The 21472-nt window shown below is 40.2% G+C and overlaps 1 protein-coding gene across 1 annotated transcript in view; it reads left to right on the top strand.

Moving 5' to 3' along the window:
* The window catches only part of LOC149817445 (UDP-xylose transporter 1-like), a 43461-nt gene that overhangs the window by 1183 nt on the left and 20806 nt on the right, over window positions 1–21472 (top strand). The gene's annotated exons all lie outside the window — the stretch shown is intronic.

The following is a 21472-nucleotide window of genomic DNA, read 5'->3' as shown; positions in this document are numbered from 1 at the left end:
ATGTGTGAGTTATATTCTTAAGAGAGAGAAATATCTTACTCCCCCTTGCACTTGCACAGAAACAAATCTCTGTACAGGATTTAATGCCCCCCACCATGGTCTCGTTCGGCAAATCATGATGGGTTTTCATGTAGATCAAGCAAGAAAACAACTATGGAAAAGGTATAGGCGTCTTGTCTGAAAGCAGCAACACTTCACAAAGCAGGAGTCGGCCTTCCTCCAATACTAGGGGTTCTTTACAATCCTTTACTACCCATAGCATAAATTTTAGTTTACAAGAAAAACACTGATTAGCGATGGACATTTGCGATGAAAAAAAATCGTCGCCAATTGGCGATGGATTAGCGAGAGAAAGATATTCATCGCTAAAATATCATTTATTTACGATTTTAGCGACAGAAAATAATTTGTCGATAATTCACTGCTACTTTACGACGGATTAGCGATTGATTTTATTTTGTTGCAATATCCTTCGCAACTTAACGACGGATCAGCGACAGAACTATTTCGTCGGTAAGTATTCGCCAAATAGTGATGCCCTAGCGACGAAATTTGGCCGCCGCTATACTGTCGCTAATTTCCCCATAAATCCCTAATTATTTTCCTTTTCTTTCTCTTTTTTATTTCGTCTTCACCGCGTCTCCCCGGCCCGCCTCCCGTCGCCACTCGGCCTGCCTCCCGTCGCCACCCGGCCCGCCTCCTTTCGCACCCCCGGCCCGCCTCCCATCGCCACCCAGCCCACCTCCCATCGCCCCTCAGCCCGCCTCTCGTTCACCCCGACCCGCCTCCCATCCCCCTGTCGGCCCGCCTCCTGTCGCCCACTGGCCTGCCTCCCGTCGCCCCTTGACCTGTCTCCCATCGCCCCCCGGCCCGCCTCGGTGACACCAGAGCAGCCACAACACCGGCATTCGTCATTTCGCCGACCACAGGTGAAGGTTTTCCCACCTTCGTCTGTTTTCTTCCTCATTTTTTTTCTTTTTCCGTCAGGCAGCCGAGTTGCCTCCTGCACCATTTTGTTGGTCAGTAGGGACATCCTGCCGCTTTCTTCTTTTCGATAGGTCGGCAGGGGCCAAGCCCCTGCTGCCTGCAGTTATTCTCGGTAGGATGGCAGGGGCGAGGCCCTGTCGTCTGCATGCGTAGACAAGGCTGACAAGGGCCAAGTCTTTGTCGCCCCTTCTTCTTGTCGTCAGGCAGGGGGGGAGCCCTCTGCCTCTGCTTATTTTTCCTGGTGGACAGGGGGCAAATCCTCTGCCTCCGTGTCTTTCTGACAGGCAAGGGGGCTTTTCCCCCTGCCTCCACGATTACTGTCAGACAGGGAGCTTAGCAGGCTCATCCCCATCCTTCTTCTTCTTTTGACAAGGAGGGGCCAAGCCCCTTCCCTGTCTCCTTGTCTTACGAGATGTGAGGAAGTAGATTTTTTGTATTATATTATTTTGTATATTTGTACGTTGTAGGTAGTTGAGCTAATTGTGCGATGCTTAGTGCTAAGCATCGCATGTGACTAAAAATGCAATGCAAAAAGAAATAAAAAAAATACAAAGGCAAAAGTAATTCAAATCGAGTAAATACCCGTGGTGAGTAAGTGATGCAAGCGCATCACATGTTATTTAATTTTTTTGATGCAACATTTTTATGTTCACACACTCACTTAGTTATGGATATTTAGGATTGCTTTGATGGAGTTTGAAGATCATGCTGAGCATGACTTAAATGTATGAGAATAGAAGTGTTCTTATTTTTGGAGTATGGATTTCATGATAGGCATGGTAGTAGTTAGCGAGATATTGGAGTGTGTTTGCTGCAGGTACATATTTGATATTGTTTTGATATGAATGATTTGAATATATTACAATGTTTGATATTTTTGTATTCATGCTTGCATGAAGTTATTTTCCATTTGATTATGCCTTCTATGCGAAATTGTATCATGATTTTTTTGTTCAAATGAATATATTTGTGTCATCATAGCATTATTAAGATTTTCTTTTAACTGGTGATGAAAATATCTTTAATATTTTAGGATAAAATGGCTGCAAACTGTAAATGGATGTATCGTAGGATAGTTGATAATGAGGTGTCGCATGAATATATTGATGGTGTTGACAGTCTTATTGATTTCGCAACGGCAAGTGTCAGTACAATGGATCCTACTGGTCGGATCAGATGCCTCTGTATGATGTGTAAGAACAATCGATTTGTAGAACCTCATGGCGTTAGACATCACCTATACAGGAAGGGTTTTGTTAGTGGTTATCAAAATTGGACGCTTCATGGTGAAGAATTTTAGAATAATTATGATGCAAGGGTAGATATGGTGCATGATAATCTATATATGGACTTGATATTTGATGTCGTCGGACAAGAAATGGGTTCTGTTGTGGGACATAGTGATGCATCAACTGGGGTAGAGGAAGAAGCAACAAACGATGCAGCTAGTACATTCTATGACTTACTTAGAGATGTTGTTGAACCACTGTGGAATGGTTGCGAGAGTCACACTATCATGTCTGCAGTTCTTCAACTACTAAATTTGAAGTAGGAGTTTAATTTGAGTCAATCATGTTTTGACTGTCTGTGCTCTATTGTGAAGAGTATGTTGTCCAAAGATGAAAAATTGCCACAAAATCTCTATTGTGCAAAGGTTATGGTCAATGTTCTAGGTATGGGGTATCAAAATATAGATGCTTGTCACAATCATTGCATGTTGTATTTTAAAGATCAAGAAAAAAGCAGATCATATTCATCATGTGGACATCCTCGGTTCAAGCCAAAGACAAAGAGAAATGGTAGCACAAGGTCAAAAGAAGTGTCGTATAAGTCACTCTGCTACTTCCCTCTCAACCCTAGATTGCAACGTCTTTATATGTCTTCGAGGACAGCTAAACAAATGATATGGCATGCAAATAAAGTTCGACATGATGAAGACAAGATCACATATCTTGTTGACGCAGAAGCTTGAAGGCACTTTGATCGAACTCATCAGAACTTCACTTTGGAAGTGAGAAATGTTAGGCTAGGTTTATATATAGATGAATTTAATCCATTTGGGGGTAGATCAACCTCATACTCGTGTTGGTCGATATTTGTCACCCCATACAACCTTCCTCCAAGCTTAAGTATGAAGCGTCAAAATCTTTTCTTGTCTCTATTTATCCATGGTTCGACGTCTCCCAGCCAAACTCTTGATGTATATTTGAGGTCATTAATTGATGGACTGAAAATACTGTGTGATGACGGTATTCTCGCGTACGATGCCCACAAAAAACAAAACTTCAATATGAAGGTTGTTGTTCTATGGACAATCAGTGACTTTCTTGCATATGGTATGTTATCAGGTTGGAGTACACATAGAAGGTTAGCATGTTCGTACTGCATGGAGGATACAAAATCATTTAGATTGACGCATGGAAGGAAGTTGTGCTGGTTTGATTGTCACTATCGATTTCTACCTAGTGATCATCCATTCCGAAGACAAAAGAATGTGTTTCGAGTAGGTACAACTAAAATGGAAGGTCCACCAACAAGGTTGTCTGACATAGAGATTTTAAGAAGATTGTGATATTTTTCATGTGGACTGACAGATGCCTATAAGGCAACGCCCTTTATTGGATTTGGGAATTATCGCAATTGGACAAAAAAATCTATATTTTGGGAAATATCATATTTGTCAACCTTATTGATACGACATAATTTGGATGTCATGCATATGGAGAAAAATGTGTTCGATAATGTATTTAATACATTAATGAACGTGAAAGGGAAAATAAAGAATAATCTGAAGGCACGTATGAATTTAAAAGTGATATGTAAAAGATCAGAATTGGAACTTAAAGAGTACAATGGCAAATTAATGAAACCAAAGGCAAGGAATGAGCTTGGTCCAGATCAAGTAAAGTTGGTATGTCAATGGTTAAGACATTTGAGATTTTCAGACGGCTACATTTCTAACATTGCTCGGGCTGTGAAGATAGATGAGGAACAGTTATATGGGTTGAAGAGCCATGATTGTCATGTCATTATGCAACGCTTGATACCCCTAGCATTCCATGATATGTTAGACAAACCTATATGGGGGGTATTGTCCGAGTTGAGTAGATTTTTTAGAATATTGTGCGCAACTGAAGTTGTAGTATCTGAGGTAAAGAATCTCGAAGAATCTGTCGTAACTACTATTTGTCAGCTAGAGAAGATATTTTCACCAGCATTTTTTGATGTTATAGAACATGTGGTCATACATTTGCTATATGAACTTAGGGTTGGTGGACCTGTCCAATATCAGTGGATGTATCCATTTGAAAGGTATATGCTTATTTAAATTTTTCTTTTCAATACTATTGAGAAATTTATTGTAATCTGAGATGCATATTGTTGACAGATGCATGTTTGACCTCAAGAAAAAGGTTCAGAATAAAGCAAGAGTAGAGGGCTCTATTTGTGAGGCGTACACTTTGGAAGCGATTTTAAATTTCTCATTTATGTACTTTGAACCTCACATTCCAACATGTTACACATGCTCACCTCGTAATGATGATGGAGAACAATCAACTGTAACTGGCAAATTGTCTATATTTCAACCACTTGGATATGCATTTGGCAGTTGCCGGTCAAGACTCTTGGAAGATCGAGAGCAAGACACAGCACAAATATATATCATTTTCGATTGCTCAGCAATTGACCCATATATTGAGTAAGTATAGTTAATACGTAACATTAAGTTTTATATGTGTGTACATGGTTCGGTAAAATAAGTTTATGTTAAGTATAGACAATTTGATCTGGAGTTGCGAAGAAAACTTCCACAACTCACTGATGCAGAAGTACAGAAAGAACGTGAAAATAAATTTGTGGCATGGTTGAAAGAGTTGGTAAGGACGATTGTATATATTTTTTCCCTTTATACAACAATAAAATACGTAATTTGTTGTGATCATAGTCCTTGTTTGTACTTGTAGGCCCACCATGGTGATGTTAAAGATCAAGGAATATGTGATTTACAAAATGCTCTGTCTAAAGTTGTGCAGTGTTACAACAGGTACATCATAAATGGTTATCATTTTCATACAAAAGACTACGATGTCAACAAGTCAACGATGAATAGTGGCGTGTGCGTCAAGGGTAACAGCTATGGTGAAAATGAACATGAGTACTACGGTGTTATAGAAAAAATAATGGAGTCGACTTACTTAGGCACAAATAATAGCTTAACTTTATTCAAGTGTCAATGGTTTGATCCCACAACAACTAGAGTCAACAAAGTCTCAGGCATTGTGGAAGTGAATGGTAAGTCAAGGTTTGGAACATATGAACCATTCATATTAGCCTCCCAAGCTCAACAAGTGTACTATACTTCATATCCAACTACAAGAAAGTTAGATAGAAATGAATGGTGGGCAGTTTGTAAGGTGAAGTTTAAACTATACCCCAAGTATGATTAGTTACAAGAAGACAAGATTGCTGAAGAGGATGAATACTATCAATCAGATGATATGTATGACTTCTCTTATGGTCACGATGTCACACATGGTATGCATGTCATATCTTCACTGGCTTATGGCACATGCATGGAAGAATGTGATCCAAATGATATACGAAGTGGATGGGCGCTAAATGAAGAAGAAGAAGATAATGACGAAGAGGAGGAGGAGGAAGAAGACTATGAAAGTCAGACAAGTGATGATGAGTCATTCACGAGCCAGGGAAATGCAACTTGTAATATAGTTTGATCTGAACGATCTAAATGATTTGAATGTATTGAAATGTATTGTATTGATTTGAATATATTGAAATATATTGCAATGTTTGAATGCCTTGCATGATGGTTTTTTTAATTTAATCTGAATGATTAGAATGATTTGAATGCATTGAAATGTATTGTATTGATTTGAATATATTGAAATGTGTTGCAATGTTTGAATGTCTTGCATGAAGTTTTTTTCAATTTGATCTGAATGATTAGAATGATTTGAATGTATTGAAATGTATTGTATTGATTTGAATATATTGAAACGTGTTGCAATGTTTGAATGCCTTGCATAAAGTTTTTTTCAATTTGATCTAAATGATTAGAATGATTTGAATGTATTGAAATATATTGTATTGATTTGAATATATTGAAATGTGTTGCAATGTTTGAATGTCTTGCATGAAGTTTTTTTCAATTTGATATGAATGATTTGAATGTATTAAAATGTATTGTACTGATTGAATATATTGAAATATGTTGCAATGTTTGAATGTCTTGCATGAAGTTTTTTTAAATTTGATCTGAATGATCTGAATGATTAGAATGATTTGAATGTATTGAAATGTATTGTATTAATTTGAATATATTGAAATGTGTTGCAATGTTTGAATGTCTTGCATGAAGTTTCTTTCAATTTAATCTGAATGATTTGAATGTATTGAAATGTATTATATTGATTTGAATATATTAAAATGTATTACAATGTTTGAATGTCTTGCATGAAGGTTTTTTTAATTTGATCTGAATGATTAGAATGATTTGAATGTATTGAAATGTATTGTATTGATTTGAATATATTGCCAGTACATTTTAATTTGTTAGAATATAGTTCGTGGAGGACACAATCGTCGAGCACCCAGTAGTAGCCAGTCTGAGCCTTCATTTTCATGGGCTCCTTCGATAGGTATATCATTTAAATAATTGTATATTTGATTAGCTAAAATTTACATTATATGAATTTTTAACTCATTGTTCTGTAGGTGCTATTTCACCTACACGACCCACATATGTCGAATGCAAGGTCTTCTCAGTGTAACCCACGACAAATAATTCAAATAGTGTATATCGATGGTCGACCATAAGTATTTCATTGTCACTTATTCAATATTTAACTTATAAAAAATGTATATTGACGGTCGATTGTTGATGTGTATCTTTTCATGTGCAGAGCGAGGTTTAAGCAGCAAAAAGTAATATGAGGAATTACGAAGTCATTATTGCATCATCTTTCAAGACCGATAGCGTAATAGAAAGTGTACCTGAGAGAGGTGTTGGACAGCTTAATTTTTTCATTCATGGTATGCAATCATTTATCATAACAAGTAGTATTTTATATTTATGTGTGCTAACGTTCTGAAAGTATTTGTAGTTCTTTCATCGCTTTGCGAGTGCAACGAGGAGAAGGACCCAAGGGTAGTGTGGCAAAAGGTGGTTGTCAATCAATTTGCCGACATGTTGCACAATATGAACACTGCAGCAAAAAAAGCAACTGGTGGGATAGATGATCCACTGCAGTGGAAGGGTCATGGGTCAGCTACTGTCAGAAGAGATTATTGGGAGAGCATGTGCGACAAGTGAGCAAGCAATGATTTTTGAAACATCTCAGCAAAGGCTGCACAAAACCGAGCAGCGATGCTCGATGCGCATCTACACACAGATGGATCTAGGACTTTTGGGAGTCACCAAAAGAAAATGGGAAGTCATCAATATATATATATATATATATATATATATATATATATATATATATATATATATAATCAAATTTGTGAGTATTTATGTATGCTTATTAATCAATTTTTTATATCATGTGACATTGCAGGATGCAGAAAAAAGAAGCATTGTGCCTTACAAGAATGTGTTTGTTGAAATACATAAACGTAAGAGCACGAAAGATTTTGTATCAGAGAAGGCGAGAGCGACAACGGTATGTATTTATTGTATTAATAAACATTATAATATATAAGTTACTTTGAATTATGTCATCATAAATATTGTAATTATTAACTATTAATTCATATTCTAATTATTACTTTGTAGGAGTCATACGAGCAATAAATGATACAACGATATGGCAATGACTCAACTCAGCATCTGTCTTTTGATCTTGCAGCATGGGTGACTGCTATAGGTGAACCCAAAAAGGGTTGTGTGTTCAGGTTTGGGAGTAACATGAACACCACACCAGTCGTTGCCTTCTGCAGCCCGAGCTCACAGAGTTCTCCCGCCAGCATCAACTCCCAACGTCCTATTGACCCTGATATGTGTTGGGATAGTGTTTGTCAGTGTCTTGAAGACAAAATGCAAAAGTTTTTAAATAAAGCAATTCTCAACCTTGTCTGTAATGAGTTGTGCAACTTTTTCAGATAGAAGAACTTCATCTGCATTCAACATGAGCTCAAGTGCCCGTCAGGTATGCATGATTGAATTGCTATAAATTTTTTCTTATAATTTTGTTAATGTCCTTCAGTTTATTACTAGTCTATTTGTCATTCAGTCATTTACTTTGTTGCATTAGATTAGGTGGATTGCATATAATTTATTTCAATATGTTTTATTTATAAATACTAACATTTTGGTTCTCTTTTGTAGGATGATGGAGATGATCAGCGTAGAGGAACTGATGGAGGCATGGAGGAAGGGGTAGATCGAGAAAATGAAGAGGATGATGCCCAAAATCTTGGCGAGGATTAGGTTTTTTTGTTTAATTTGTTTGACAAACTTGTAACTAATTATAACTTTGCAAGGATTGTACTTGGTAGATAAAGTTTGCTTAACTTAGCATTTATGTTTAATTTGTATGCATTTTTTATTTGTACTATTTTTTTATAAGCAAGATATATGAATTGTACGAGAATTTTTTCTCGATTTTCAAAATATTTCAAAAAATAAAATAAAATTTTTTTTACAAATCAGCAATGGAGTAGCGACGGATATTATCCGTCGTTACTCCGTCGCCAATTTGAAGTAGTCATTGGTTTGCGGTAGAATTTAAGTCGTCGCTAATGTTCGTTGCCAATTAGCGATAGATATTCATCCGTTGATAAATAGTAGCGACGAAAATAACGACAAATTAAATTATGTCGCTTGACCAAATCGGTCATCGTTTAACGATGAATTCGTGACATACATGATCCGTCGCTAAGCCATCGCAACATAGCGACGGATTGGTGACAGATAAATTCTGTCACAATTTAGCGACTAGGGTTATGCGATGGATGATATCCGTCGCTAGTCCATCGCAAAATCCGTCGTAAACATGTATAGTGACGGATTAGCAACAGATAGCATCCGTCGCCATTATGCATTTTTTTTTGTAGTATAAGCTCGGAAGAAAACGTCGGCCAAGGAAGAGGAAACATGCCTAAAATTAAGTAACTTGAGAAAGTATTGCAAGTGTGATTACACTGACATTAAGGTTTTCATTTGAGTTGGATCTTTTTGTTGGAGCATAAGTTGATTCTTATTTTGGGTTCCCTTGGTTGTTCAAGGAGAGTAGTTATAATAAAAGAAATGTGCGATAGATTGGAAACTCTAACTCTCGTTTATCTAGAGAAGTGAGGTGATCCGGAATACAAGAGTATGGAAATTTATCCATATCAAGATACACCGTTAAGAAGATTACAATGATTGCAAGGATAGACATCAAATGTAGAGAGACATCAACTGTGGGACGTTAAATATGGAGAGATGTCAATCGAGATGGGCCTCGATCAATTCCTCTTTCGTTTCCTAAATCTCAACAGGGTTGTTGTGAGTTATCTTCATTTGATGAAGTGTTGGATGATCCATTTGATGAGTTGGATGAGCTGTTGAGGTGACTGACTTATCTACTTTGATAGTCCTTGGAAGACGACTCTCCTGTGGATTTCACAGTCAGTTTTCTTAACATGCCCACACGTTGTGCTTGCCACGAATAGTAAAACACTTGGCAAGTGAGCGGTTTTGGTAAGTCCATCAGCGAGTTGATCCGAAGAGGAAATGAACTAGACTTGAATGTGTTCTTTTTCGAAGCAGGTTATATGTTCCCCCCCCCGAACAGGGCAGTTAGCTACATCTCATGATCGGGGGTCCCAAAGAGCACCACGTAAGTAAGCATGTGTGTCTCGTATCCCCATGTTTGTCAGCATTAATTAGCATTGGAGTTTGATGCGATTGCAAAGACTTAAGTACCCTCTCCTCCATTGGTGCAAAAAAAAATGACGATTCTTAAGAAGGAGTGATTGTAAAGACTTAAGTGCCCCGAAGATGATTATTTAAGACCCAGTCTCTGCACTGCAGGATTATCCGAGAAAGAAATCTCCCCTGGAGGAGGCCATGAACATCAACCCTCTTACTCTCTCTCTCTCCCTTCTATTTCTGCTTCTGTGCACATCCATTAGAAGATCATACATTGCTCTATCAAGCACCGACTGACCTGCACATTGACTGTTGTGGAGCCTGATTCAAAGTTTTTACCCTTACAGGAGGAGGGTCTGGGGGCTCCTCTCAGCGTGGGTAGCATCACTCAACTTGAAGAGTTATGGAGTCTGATTTAGCGTTTTTACCCTTACAGAAAGGGGGGTCTGAGAGCTCCTCCCAGTGTGGGTAGCATCATTCAACTTGAAGAGTTATAGAGTCTGATTCAGAGCTTTTACCCTTACAGAAGGGCGGTCTGAGGGCTTTTCCCAGCGTGTTCATGGCCTTTTGCCCTTACAGGAGGGGGGTCCGGGGGCTCATCAACCCTCTCTCGCTCTCTCTCCCTTCTATTTCTGCTTCTGTGCACATCCATGAGAAGATCCTACATTGCTCCATCAAGCACCGACTGACCTGCACATTGACTGTTGTGGGTCCTTACTGATGAGCTGCCTCTAAATTTATTCGACTCTGGGTCCTTACTGCACTTGAAGTTGAGTCGTTGTATTTTTTGTTATTCAGTGGGTGGTGAGGCCCTCCTCTACTCTCTCAAGACTCTTAGTTTGGGCAATCTTTCTTTTGATGATTATGGTTGTAATGTATCGTTGAAGTTAAAATGGGGAATAAAATGACAATAGAAATCGCTGAAAATTTACAGAAATAAACTAGACTCAATAACGAAGACACCACTTTTTACGGATTTGGAATATGACCTCCGGTTAGGGAGATATGGCCCTGACAAGTTGGTCCTAATTCGGGTAGCGATTTGCTTACTGAATAACACTACAAATCGCTATAGCGATTTGCGGAAGACACTACAAATGGGTCGCCATCATATTGCATCGTAAGAATTTACAGAGCCGGTACTGAAATCTCATGTTCGGGGGTTCCAAACCGCGCCACGTATAAGATGCAGACCGGCATGTATCCCCATGTGGGTCGCCATCATATTGCATCGTAATTTGGTGCCGCAGCAAAGACTTAAGTCACCTTTACCGTCATTCGCTTCCTCTTCCTCGGACAGACATAAATGCCCTCCTTCTAGAAAACTGAATCGTCGGTTCGTGAAAATGACAAAACTTCCCTCCATCAATATTGCGGGAAAACGTTTCGCAGAGTTTGCGTATGTAGCAAGCGTTATGTTGTATGATACAAATAGTTCAAAAAAATCCTTTCTCGCTCTAAGCACTCTACCGGAGATTCTTTGCTTTCATCTCGAGTTGCCGGAGCATCCTTTCCTTTTTACCAGAGCATATGTTTCCGTCTTACGCGCAGTCGCAGCATCGTTGCCACCTTCTGTTGCGTATTAGTTGTTACTGTTGCTTACTTTACAGTTGAAATATCCAAATTCCCATCGTTTCGGTGAGTTTCGTGTAAGTTTTCTTTCTTCAATCTGAAGATTGCTTCTTATACAACGATTTGTATTATGAACCCAAATATTTTGACGATTTCTAATGATGATGATCGTGTATTGTGTTGTGCAGGTTAGCAATGTCTGCGCCTCATTAGATTAGAGATACCCCGTCGTTCTATGGGTTGTCTATTAGAGAAGAGATCCGCCAGTCCCATCTATCTAAAGTTTTTGAAAGATACCAAAATATACTTAAGATTGAGAACGATGAAGACAGGGAAAAAGCCTTGGAATCGTATTATGCGGAGGATTATCCATCAGATATCGAGGCTGCGGACCAAAGGAAGAACTCTGAAGAACAAAAGATGCAGAACAAGGATGACGAAGAGAAGGCAAAGGCCAGAAATATTGATGAGAATATAAATAGAAGGCGGAGGATTAACGCACAACAGATGAAAAAGAGGAAGAAGAAGGCGGAGGAGTGGGAAAGGGATGTTAGCAAAATGCTGGCGGAGGCTCATAGGAGAAACTTGGAGAGTAGAGCAATGCGACACAAGGCAAGGCTACTGAAGGAGGCAGAGGAGAGGCGAAGGCAAATGAATAAGGAGGAGGAAGAGAAGGAACATAATATTCCTCAGTTTGAGGAAGAAAAGGAAAGGCGAAGGAGGGAGTTGGAGTTCGAGGAAGCTAAGGAAATGCAAAGGCAGTAGATGGAGAATGAGGAAAAGAAGGAAAGGCAACGAAAGAAGGAGGAGGAGGTAGAGAAGGAAAGAGAAAGGAAGAAGCAGGAGGAAGAATTGCAGGAAAGAAGGAAACAACAACTGCAAGAGAAAGAAAGGCGACGGAAGGAAAAGGAGGAAGAAAAGGAAAGGGAAAGGAAGAAGCAGGTGGAAGAACTGCGGCAAAGAAGGAAACAAGAAATCGAAGAGAAAGAAAGGCGGCTGAAGGAGAAGGAGGAGGAAGAAAAGGAAAGGGAAAGGAAGAAGCAGGAGGAAGAGGCGAAAAGGGAGAGACAAAGGAAGCAGAAGGAGGAGGAGATAAAGGAGAGAGAAAGGAAGGAGAAGGAGGAGGATGCGAAAAAGGAGAGAGAAAGGATGCAGGAGGAGAAAAGGGAGAGAGAAAGGAAGGAGAAGGAGGAGGAAAAAAGGCAAAGAGAAAGGAAGCAGAAGGAGGAGGAGGAGAAAAGGGAGAGAGAAAGGAAGGAGAAGGAGGAGGAGAAACGCGAGAGAGAAAGGAATCAGAAGGAGCAGGCGAAAAAGGAGAGAGAAAGGAAGCAAAAGGAGGAGGAGGAGAATAGGGAGAGAGAAAAGAAGCAGAAGGAGGATGAGAAAAGGAAGGCGAGAGAAAGGAAGGTGAGAGAAAGGCATGCGACGGTGGAGCCGGTAGAGATGGAGATTGAAAGGCAGTTGGAGGCAGTGGACCCACCAGAAAGTCCTAGGTTGGAGGGAGAACAGCAGAAAATAGCGACCAAGGTAAATATATCCGTCCTGTCTGCGAAGATTTAATAATATGTTTAGCGATTTTGGTATAGCGATTACTGTGTTAGGTATTGATATTTATAGTGATTACTGCGATAGTATGTCTGCAACCGATATTATTTATAGCGGTTAGTAGAATAGTATTTATAAGTACAAATGGAAGTAATTTATAATTTGTAGAAATAATATGTTATTTTGTGTTACAGGGAGGTCATAGGAGAAGTAGAGCACCAGGTGAAAAGCTCGGAGGTCGCTGTCAATGGCCTGTAGTTCTGTCTTGGTATGGTCAACTGAGTGCATATCAGAAGGACCGACTACGAAATATGCACTTCGGTGGCCTTTTAGACCAGCAATATTTTGAAACTTGCTGGAATACCATGACTCACCTGGTAAATAAGTGGAATGATAAGACTAACACATTCCAGTTTGATTCTTTTGAGATCACCATGACTCTAGAAGATGTGGCGAGGATCAGTGGCCTTAAGTGCGATGGCAGTGCTGTCCTATTACAGCATTCAAAATATAACGCAAGGGAAAACTGCACTGCCCTTCTAGGGATGTCGATAGACGAATGGAGTCAATGTATTTCTGGTGGAAGCAATTCCACATCAATGAAGGTCTCATTTTTTCGTAATAAATGGGAAGGCCACTCCGCTACTTGTGCATCTGAAACAGCTGACCAAGAGTTGCGCGGCTTCCTTTTATATTTTTTTGCTCTTACATTATTTTCCGATTGTTCTGGTTCGAGAATAAGTTCCATGTGGCTGCAGTACCTGGCAGACTTAGACGAAGTCGACAACTATGCCTGGGGTGCCGCTATGCTCGCACACCTGTACAGTCAACTCCACCGTGCGAGTAATGGTACGAAAACAGTTGGCGGATTTTGGCCATTTGTTCAGGTATTTGTTGATTACATACTTAGTATTTGCAGACAAATCTCATTGCAGTCTGTGGCGTTGCTAATAATATTTTTTTTGTTAGGTCTGGGCGTTGGAACATATTATCCCATTGCGTCCACGGTGTGGCCCTCCGATTTGTGGTTTTCCAAAGATCAGTCGCTGGGCCAGAATAAACATCGCAGTTTATAATGCTAAGTCCATTTTAGATGGGCTGCAATTAAATGAGGTAAACGTTCTAAAATTGTTTACAATCGCGTCAGCATTTACCATTGAGTATTATAAATCGTTGTAATGTTCAGCATTCTTAAGTATACATCGCTGCAGGATTGTCTTCCGTAGTGCATATCGTTGTTGCCATATCATGCGTAAATAAATTTTAATATATTTGTCATTCGTTATTAAAAAGAATTACCAATGTACAGGTTTTGTGGAGACCTTATGGAGATGGGGGCGATGATGAAGACGTTGTTGCGGAGGCTGCCAGATTCTCTGACTGCGATTTGTGGCTATTCTGCAATTTTGAAGCCGAGTTGCAGCAAGGTAGTCGAGTTCTCTTACAATCTGGCTTGGGGCAGTCTATCCCAAATAAGCCTTTGGAGGTGAGAAGGAAGATGAATATTGGTGGGGGCAGGCACGTGAATTGGAGCGATCGCTACAGGGACGAATTATTAAATTGGAACTCAGGTGGTTTCCCTGCCGTATCGTATGATCATGAAGGACGACAATTTGATCCCTTCTATTTCGAAAGCTATTGGGAACCAATGCGGCGAAATCGGAAGATTATGAAAATTGTCAACTTATGCCTATCAACTGTCCCTTCTCATGTTGTAGCCCAGCCTCTACAACCAAAACGTCGTCTCGCTCTGGTTAATACGACTAGTCCCTTAGTAACAAATCACGAGGAAGACCGAACACTTGCTCCAAAAGAGAAGACTCTCTCTGCCGCAAGGTTCGAACTTATTGAGAGGAAGAATAAGAAATTAAGGACAGAAGTAAGCACTATGGGCAGTCAATTGAATGCAGTGGTGGACATGATGACCAGTCTTCTTAGGCAAGGTTTCGCAACGAAGAGGCCACTCAGGATAGACAGTCCACCAATAAAAAGTGAGAGACAAGTCTATGAAATTTCATCAGATTCGTCCAGTGACTCGGAATAAATCCTAGATTTTCATTTTTATCACGCTATACATTTGTTGTAATTGTATAATGAGTTGCGGTAACGTGAAATTCTTTTACTGTTTAATTCTTTATTATTACATCTTTCCGACTTTGGGTCTCGGTAATAAATAAATTTAAACGAAAATAGATGTTTCTTCAGAAATCGTGGCATTGCCTAACCTCTTTGGCATCGCTAAGATATAGCATTTCTGTTTAGCAATCGCTGTATTTGTCTTCGCCTCGAAAGAATATCGCACAAAGTATTGGCGATCTAAGCCATGAACAATAATTTAACGAGTTCTGACGGCACAAAGGTTTGTATCCATATACGATAATCGTGAAAATGTATTTGTGTTAAATAATCAATAGATAAGGAAAGGATTTGTTGCCATCGCTGGATACTTCGTGCTTTGAGTCGGAGAGCATCGCAGCATAGTGATTTGTGGGTATTGTTCGAATGTCAAATCACACGTGGAAAATGTATTTTTGAATATTTAAAACTTAATGAGCGGCATGGAAAAACGTATTTTTGAATACTTCGAATGCAAGCATTTAATTTGGCGGCGGTTATCAAAAAAAGGCGGCATGCGAAAAGCCGTATTTATATTTTTTTTAAACGCAATCAATTAATTAGCGGGCTGTTTTCAAAAAATGGCTGCACGTTAAAGGACTTTACCTTTGTAGGTGAGGACGGCGTTTCAGTATCTGCATTGCAAAGGTGTCATCGATATCTCCGTCCAGGCATGGCGCCGAAGAAGGGGACAATCGAAGCAGTACGACCAGCCATGGCGGCCAAGAAGAGGACGAGTGGAGCAATACGACCCGACACGACGCCAAAGACGATGGGAGCACTACGACCGGGCACGGCGGCAACGGAGAGGATGATGGTAGCAAAACGACCAGGCACAGCGCCAGAGGAGTGGACGAGGGGAGAAAAACGACCAGGCACGGAGCAAACGGATAGGAGGATGGGAGCTAAATGACCAGGCACGGCGCCAATGGAGTGGACGATGGGAGCAAAACGGCCACGCACGGCCCTGAATAAGAAGACAACCACATCCACAGTACCAGGACTAGCGCTTAAGAGGTATATTTTTTTAAACGCCTGAGCGGTTTAGTGAATATTTGCCTCTTCATGTCGTATTTGGACTAGTGTTGTTTACTGTAGACAATAATTTCAATGTCCAATCCTGAATACCACGCTCATGGTGCACTCAGTGCAACATCCACAGTCTCGGGTGGGCGGCAACGCCCTGACGAGTTAGTAGATGACATCGAGCAGATGCAAGATGAATTTGCAGATGGGAACACTATCAGTAAGTTTGTAAGTATTTGTCCAGTATCAATTTCTAGGTCATCGGTTTGCATGTTCTGAAGTTCGTAAATTTGTGCAACCAGACAATATATGATTTTGTCAATTACATTCAGAGCAACCCAACGAGCAATACAGTACGCATCATCAGCCCGTATTTCATGGTATGTCTGGGCCGCTGTTGTTCTGTTTGCTTTCATGACGTACTCACGTTTCTTGGTGGTTAAACCTTGCTATTTTGTGCAACAGATGTACGTCCGGCGAAAGCCATACGGCGTAGGATTCGCAGATGCACTACCTTGTTGGAACAACGATGATGAGTGCGTAGACATTTCGAAATTTGGATAGGTAAGTGAACAAACCTCTTATCCAAGGTTTATTCGTAACATCCCCATCACGATAAGTCTCTGGAACGAAAAATGATTTTATCGATTCGCAGATTTTACTTCCTACACTCTGACAACATCCAGACCATTGGGTCCTATACGAGATGAATTTTCAGGTAAAACAACTATGGTGCTACAACTCATTGGACTGCCACAGTGGCGTAGAACGCGATGCTATGCATTTGGTAAGCTTGTGCCCAAAGGTGGAGTAGCTATTCGAGGTGGACCGGACTGTAATATATTATCCCTTTTTCACAGGCGGGATTCCTTAACGGGCAAATGGGTGTCGACATTGTCGAGTGGATGTTGCTCTGTGCTGACGATGCTCCGTTACAAAGTAATGGGGTCGATTGTGGCATATTTGTAATGAAGCATATTAAAGCAATATACAATGGAGAAGAACCTTGTTTCCACGCTGTATGAGCTTCGTATCCGATGTTATTGGATATTCTTGTTATATATTGGTTTCACATTACCTGTTTTGTTGCAGGAACATATGTCGGTAATACGCGACGAAATATGCGGAAAATTGATTGAGTTTAAAACGAACGGCAGACAGAATAGTATAAAGTGAAACCTATCGATTGCTCTGTCTGTACAACCTAACGAGCCTCTCCATCACCGTTCTCGCCGTCCTCCTCGACAGCAACCCAGTCGGTGCAGTCGCGCTGAGGGTGGCCAGCAGGAGCTCCGCCAAGTCCTCTTCCTCTCCCTAGCGAGGTCTCAGCGGATTTGTCGTTCCGGTGACAGGTGTTCATCTCGTTCCGGTGACGGGTGTTCTATGAAAAGTAAATTGTATTCAGAAATAGTTTTATGTTGTATACGCATAACCAATGCTGGTAAAGTTCTTAAGCAATGAAGAATACTATACGGCGAAAGATATTTCTAAATATCGCATTACGTGAACTTATCAATAAGAAAGGTTTGTTCTCAGAAATCGCTGTATTGATGAACCGACGATAATGTACACCTAAGGCGATTTCTTGAGACGTACTTGTGGATTTATTTGAGACCCAAAGATTCGGTCCAATCGCATTGACTATGATTCAGAATAGCCCTCTGGCATGACATTGTTTTCATTAATGCGGAGTGCTTTTTTATTTAAGATTTGTTTTTGGTTTAATGAAACTGACGTATATACTCGAAAACTGACGGAGGGTGATAGGACATTTCATTAATATTTGAATGACACAACACACAGTTCCACTTTGCTTCTCGAATAAGGAACCGACATAATCGACAATTCCTGCATAAATGACTTATTCTTGAATCGAGTGCATAGGCGGCTTCGACGCAGTTGTCGTATCCGTCTATACCTTTTTCATACGTCTGTAAGATCATAATTGAAGAAACCGTCGTTTAAAATTCAAGCAATTTTCAAATGCTGGCACAGGTTTTCATGGTCGTAGCAGTGTAGTTTGACGTTAGACCACCAAGCGTATCGCTTTGTACTATTCGTAAAATACGAACGCGACATTAAAGCCATGTTTAAGCATACAACATTTCATAGCGATGTTGAATATTATCATTTCGAACATTAGAAGTCTTTGTTCATTGCACACATCGCAGTCTCACCCTGCGACTGTCAATCACGCGGGTTGAGCGCACATCTTTTATCAATTACAAGCCTTTTAGATCCTCGCCTCCGTCAGTTTCTCCTCCGAAATTAGAAAGGACGTCAACTTTTTGCAGAGTTCTTTGCGGAATCCGGGTATATCAACCTGCAAAAACAAATTGTAAACTAGAAGCAATAGACATGCCCTTAATTCCCAATAACAGAGGCCAAAGAATGGCATACAGCGTCGAAACAGGGTTCTGCACCATTGTATATCGCTTCAATGTACTTCATTACAAATACGCCGCAATCAACGCCATTATCTTGTAAAGGAGCATGGTATGTCGTGCGATAGATCCACTCGCTGACATCGACTCCCAAAATGGTTATGAGGAAACCGATCTGAGAATAATGCGACCGAAAGTAAATTCATGACCCCAGTACACTACATAATACTCATATAGATGGAATCTTACGAGATGGGAAATGTCTAGCCGTAAACCACTGTCAACTTCCAACGAATTATAACACCATAGTTGTTTTTCGCGTAAATCCATCACGTATAAGACCCAATGCTTTTCAGACTGCCAGAGTGTAGGAATCAATATCTGCAAATAGATCGAAAAAATGTTGTTACCACTGTTACGCTGTAATATTGCACTGTAGGTTTGTTTGCTTACCTTTTCACTTGTCATAAGGTCTCTGCAGTGATTACCGTTAACCCAATAAGATTTGCCGTCTTGAAATCCACTGGAGTATGGCAAACGGCGTAATATAGTCTGCAAACCGAAAGAAACATTGCTAACACCAACGTTAACATACGAATCAATTGGACTAAATCAATAATGAAAAGCAACATAAAATACAACCGATATACCATGAAATATGGGCTGGCGACGCTCACAGTCTGGCTTGGTGCGTTGCTTTTAATATAATTTACGAAATCGGATATAGTCTGTTTGCAGCAAATATGGTGTTGTATTGATCATACGTACACATGTCTTACGTTTATAGACAACTGCTACTAGTTTCATACTAACAAAATTACTGATCATGTTGCATTGTGCGAATTCACTGCGCATTCGGTTGATGTCCTACAGGAGTGATTGACTAAGTTTTCGCCCAACTTCGTCGGTGGATGTTCGACTGAAATGAATGCGGACATTGCAACGACCGATATTTAAATTACATTATATAGTACACAAAAACAAATCGCAAAAAACGCATGAAAGAGACGGATTTTGCTGAACATGTAGACTATGTGTAGACAATATACCCATGATTCGCCATTGTTGGTCGTGTAGTTGTCTTTGTCTGCCTCACCGACTATAATTTTCTATGTTCGAGGGCGGATCTCCAGGTTTATGAAGGAACCGTCGGTTTGGTTGTTGCTGGTTCACGAAGTAGAAGACAAACACACCTTCCAGTGCTTGTGCGACTATTTATGACCTAAAAGATGTACTGCTCAACCAACATGATCAATGAATATTGTACGACAACTCAAACATTTATGGGTATCCGTTGGAAAATACACATTGATTAGCCTTTTATTTATAATATATGGATACAACTTTTCACAAGATAACAATAATGATTTCAAAAGTCAAGTGGAGGTGTCGGGAACGCGAAAGATTTGCTGGAGAAGAAGTTGACTGGAGGTGTATGGCGATTTGTGGTTATCGTTGAATAGCGATCTGTGGCATCGCAGCACAGTGATTTACAGTCCTACGCTGCGATGCCACACATCGCAGCACACTTGAACAATCCTTCACATCACGCTAAGATTGACAATCCAACAATAATCAACAACGTTCTACGCTGCGATGCCACATATCGCTATTCAACGATAACCACAAATCGCGATACAGTGATGTCATCATTCGCCTTCCTGCAGAAGCAAAAACCCGCTATCTATCGATTTGAACAAATTCAACCACGAACCGCAAGTCGTCAATGACAAACGACTATAAACTCTCAAAAAATCTGGCATTGTGGAGATCGGGTCATGCAAAGAGGCATGACAACTAAGTTAATAGCCCACACGAGATTCCTGTGTCCCAAACCTATCTGTCGACTGCATCATAGCCTGTTAGGAAAGAGAAAATATTAGACACTGAATTAAGTTTCACAAGAAATGCATACCTCCTCGCAACATCGATTACATACCAAAAGCCTTGTAAAACTGTAGCGATCGTTGCCGGAAATCTAGTCGGGAGAAATGTAGGTTTGAACATTTGCCGGTACTTCTGCAGGGTATTGCTGCATGATGGACATTACACGAGTTAGCTATTTGACAAGCTTCACGCAATGGGAAGCAATATAATGTTTTACATACCTGTTCATTCGAAGGGCTTTGTTGTTTTTTATTACAGGATGGTTGTTTCTTAGTCCTTTTCTTGCCAACCAATTCTAGTGCACCCTTTGCCCTCCGACAACTGCGATCAGAGGCAGGTTTTCTTTTGATACCCTGCGCTTCATGAATATGTCCATCATAATCAACAACGTTCACTACTGACTTGTTGAAGATAATGTTTACGCTTCGGCGCAACTTCTTGGGAGTGTCAAGCGATACATGATTTTGACCTACGTTGTTCGATCCCATTATCTTCAACTGGTATTCATTCGCTGCAACAGACTTAATGTGAATTAACTCTACGTTTTCAAGTAACTCCGTTGCAGCTTTTCTCACACATGCATAGCCTTCTTCGCTTCTTGATGCCAAATCAGCAACATGCATGAATGACCTACACAGTTGTTGGTAACGGGAGGCTATGTGGCACTTCTCGTCAACACCAGATTTACTCGCATTGTCCATAACGAGCATTTCAATCTTCGCGCGTCTCGTCCATCTTCGCATTACGTAAGACTCAGGTATTTCTTGTATCTTCTCTTGATTGAGTGCCTTTAATGCATGACAGCATAGGATACCTTTGAATTCATACATTTTGCACGAACATTCTAACCTTCCGTTGTCGACATTGTACGTGACATGTGCTTCTTGCCTTTCCTGATGCTTTTCGCCCTGACAAAAAATATGGTATTTGTGCATATTCTCGGTTTGCACCAGTTCTTCTATTTTGCAATTCATGACATGCAACACCTCTTTCTTGATCCATTTAAATACAGTTAGTGTATACAGAGTTGCAGGTCGCATCAATATTTTCATGCCAAAAGTTAGAGGTCGTGTATTGAAGC

This window comes from Nuphar pumila, chromosome 13 (assembly GCF_984573655.1).
Source record: "Nuphar pumila chromosome 13, dmNupPumi1.hap1.1, whole genome shotgun sequence".
NCBI lineage: Eukaryota > Viridiplantae > Streptophyta > Magnoliopsida > Nymphaeales > Nymphaeaceae > Nuphar > Nuphar pumila.
This window is presented reverse-complemented; position numbering and strand designations above follow the sequence as displayed.